General features: G+C 40.4%; 1 pseudogene across 1 annotated transcript; it reads right to left on the bottom strand.

The window, feature by feature from the left end:
• Positions 1-2,040: 2,040 nt before the first annotated feature.
• LOC306907411 (putative nuclease HARBI1) lies at positions 2,041-3,401 on the bottom strand (annotated as a pseudogene). The gene is made up of 4 exons: positions 2,969-3,401; positions 2,691-2,806; positions 2,470-2,581; positions 2,041-2,382 (listed from the first exon to the last, which is right to left on the bottom strand). The product of its transcript is annotated as a putative nuclease HARBI1 (transcript).
• Between the last annotated feature and the right edge of the window lie 495 nt (positions 3,402-3,896).

The following is a 3,896-nucleotide window of genomic DNA, read 5'->3' as shown; positions in this document are numbered from 1 at the left end:
TTCAAACATCAAATCAGGTAAGTTTTTTCAAACAACAAATCAGGTAAGTTTCTTCAAACATCAAATCAGGTAAGTTTCTTCAAACATCAAATCAGGTTATTTTCCAGGGAACAAGAACGGGTAATCCAAAACACGGACCTACAGAACTGAAGATGAAACAACAACGCTCAACAAAACTGTGAAACAGTCCAATATACATGGTGTGAAACCAAACAATGAACAGGTGTGACGGATGAGCAATCAAAGATGGCGGCTGGGGTGTGCGGTGCATTCTGGGTAATGTAGTGTTCAAAAGTCTGGGGATTCAGAACGGGTGTAAACCAGGAGAGGTGAAGATCTTGGGGGTGTGGTCGGGAGAACTGGGGCCTGCACCATGATGGTAGTTGAACAAACTCTGGGTTACAGGATTGGTTTTGAGTCGACAAAACCAAATCGATGCAATCAGGCTTTATTGGTACCATGACGCAGCTCATGAACTTTCTCTGTCAACCCAAGCTTTGATCCTTAAGCTATGATTACTCCACACGCGCGTGCACATAAAAGAGTGACGTCGGCACCGAACAACCAATCGCGTTCAATATGGACAGAGCGAGAGCGATATATTTTTCTGCGCAGGAGCAAGAGATTATTCTTCACAAATATGAAGAATATTCAAGTGTTTTTCAAGCACATAGTAACACGGTATCTGCTGCCAAAGCAAGAAAACAATCTTGGAGGAAGATTGCTTATTGCGTTAATGCGTACGTTAAAAAATTAATGTAAAATTAATGAGGCTATATAAAAAATATATTAAATGCTAAAATGAAAATATGTGTATTCGTTTCGATACATGCATACTCTACATACATACGTATGTATATAAAATGTGAATGTATAGGCTAAGCTATTAGATCCTAAGAATTATTGATATTCATTGATTTTTAGATGCAACCCCAACTCCAAACGTTCCTGGCAGCAGATCAAGACAAAATATAAGAATATAATTCAAAGTGGTGAGTATTTACCACAACTTTTATTATTTCTGCGAACATTTAGTCACAAACGCTTGCTTGCAGCAAACAGAAAAAAAGTGTATAATGAGGAAAACTGGGGGAGGGCCTCCTCCTCAAGATTACACTGTGGCGGAGGAGTTGGCGCTGAGTAACAATGAGGGGCGGCCGATTATGGATGGGATTGCAAGTGCTGTACAGTCTGACCCTGGTGCTGGCTCCTCTAAGCAAGTGACACTGGGTATGTGTGTGCAATGCATTACTAATGTTTTAAAAAGAGTTAAATATGGCTGAATCTGTTCTGCAGTAGAGGGAAATACAGTGTCTCTGTTGAAGCCAGCACACATGCACACAGTCTCATGCACAGAGGTCAGTATGCAGAAGACAGAACACAATGAACATAACCTGCTTTATAACAGGTATGCTGTACATTGGCCTTTTATTTATTAGGGTGAACCAAATGATGAAGACACTCTGTCTGTGTGTTCTGAGACAGTTGCTGAGGTGAATGCACTGGGCTTTTTATTATGGCACACATTTGAATGTCATAATTAAGTGACTGGCCCTTACACATCTCTTTTGTAGGATTTTTCACAACCTGCCGAAGAAACTGAAGCCTCCACCTCAATGGGCTACAGAAGGAATGTGAACAAGGTAATGCTTTAAACCTTTGACATAAATTACAGTCAGTCCTATGTTTATAGAAAGTCATGCCACTTTTTGTGATTTGATCAACCTCCAGAAAGGTGTGATGATTGTTTGTGGTGGAATTGTTTCAGGTTCAAACAGACTCTGTCAGGGCCCTTTACAAAAGGAGTCTAGAACTAGACTGTTCACTGAAGGAGCTGGACTGTGAGCTGAGGAGGCTCCAAATTAAAAAAATCAAATTGGAGATCAAACAGCTGGAAAAAACTGATTCCAGTATGTGAACTTTTTTTTAACCAAATAACCCTTTAGTATGAACACTTTGATTGTTTATTAATGTAATTTTCTTCCTCCACATGACCAATAAAACAGTTTGAGACCTATCTGCAGTGTCAGTGTGCTTTTATTAAGTAAAATATTGTGTTGTGATTGCATCTCTGACAGCTGCGCCAGCTGGGTGGTCAAGTGTGATGGGGTCAATTTCATCAGGGAGAAGCTGGTTTTGTGGTGGTTCTCGCTCCTTTCTGATAGTGGCTATATTGTGCAGAATGGCACATGCAGCCACTATCTGTGATGCCCCCTCTGGTGACACTCTTAGACGCCTGTTGAAGCATGTTGAAGCCTGAGGCCTGGTTTTACTGAGGGCCACATTGAAGCGGTTTTGTGGCCCTGTCTAAGGGTCAGGATAGGGGGTTAGCAAAAACCTCTGGCATGCATCTATCTCCTACCAACAGGCCATCAAAAAGCCCTGTCATAGAAAAGAAAAGGGGAAAATTGTTTAAGTTTTGCTATTAACATTTAAACTTTAAAGTGTACTGTTCCAAATTTTACTTGCCTTTCTCAAAGCGCTGACACAAAATAGACTCACGCTAAATGCGTGAGTCATGCACTGAGCCAAGCCATTTGGAATCCAAGCTTCTGATCATGCATTCATGATCACAAGTCATCTGAAGGTGAAATGTACAGTAATTGTCCTATCTGTTAGTTACTATTTATTTAAAGATTGATCTCGATGCAAATAAAAATAATTTCACAAAGGCTTTATAGTAGCCCTACCTGAACATTAAGGCTGTGAAAGGACTTTCTGTTCACATAATCTGCTTCATGTTCTCCTAGCGCTGTGGAGATTGCAACATGTGTGCAGTCTATTGCTCCTATGACTCTAGGGAATCCTTTCATAGGAATGAAAAATATATATTTCAAACCATTCCTAACAGGTAGCTACCGCATACTATTGTATAATAGATTTCTAAGTGTGAAATATGAGCATTCAATAAAATGAGCGTGAAAGGTTAAATTTGTTCATGTGATGTCACCCTATCAAGTTATCTTACCGGCAATTTTATAAAAGCCCTCTTTTATGGACATGGTGGATAAATGTCCAGGGAACACAATGAAGCTATTTATGTACCCCTGCAGAGCGAGGACCACCTTGCGAATGGTTCGACAGACCGTGTTTTTCCCTAGATTCTCTGCATCACTGACCACATACAAGTATGTACCACTTGCAAAAAAAAGCAAAGCAATACATACCAGTTGCGGTACAGTAAGGGCATTGCTTCGATGAGTCACATTTGTTATGTGAGGCTCAAGAAGATCGCAAAGATAAGATATTCCTTCCGCGGAAAATCTGTATCTTTCGTACAAGTAACTATCAGGAAAGTCAAGGGGATTTTGTCTGTCCCTAAAAACTCTTTCTCTACGAAGTGCTCGTCTAACAATTTGCACGGAGATGTCCACAGGATTTGGGAGAAAAGGTGAAGCCATTGCAACAGAGAACAGCCGCTGGGAATTAGTTACATCACCTTTATGTTTCTTTGCTCACAGCTGATTGGTCAAACTTCAGTCTGAGATCTCGAATCCAGAACATAGCCTGCCCCGGAGCAGGTTAGCCGTGCAGCGTAAGATACCATGGCGACTAACACAGATTAAAGCCAAGCTACTTTCATGGTACCTAAAACCCACGGTTGGCACAAACTAAACTGAAACATAGCTGGCTAGCACCCTAAACCAGCTTCATGGTACAGGCCCCTGGTGTGCTTACAGTTTTGTTGTTGTTGTTGTTGTATTGATGACTTATGGTGAAACCAATCTTGCTACAGAAACCATGGCTTGATGAACGATATGCAGAACAGTTTAAAATATTTGTAGATATCTACTAAAGGTCTTAAAACATAGCTTATAGGAGACAATTGATTTGCAATTGCAACTGCAATTTAGTGATTTGTGAATTACAAATGTATAATACACAGATAGATCAGA

The sequence above is a fragment of the Barbatula barbatula genome (genome assembly GCF_947034865.1).
Source record: "Barbatula barbatula genome assembly, chromosome: 18".
NCBI classification, from domain to species: Eukaryota; Metazoa; Chordata; class Actinopteri; order Cypriniformes; family Nemacheilidae; genus Barbatula; species Barbatula barbatula.
The sequence above is the reverse complement of the archived record's forward strand: the minus strand, read 5'-3'. Positions and strand labels throughout refer to the sequence as shown.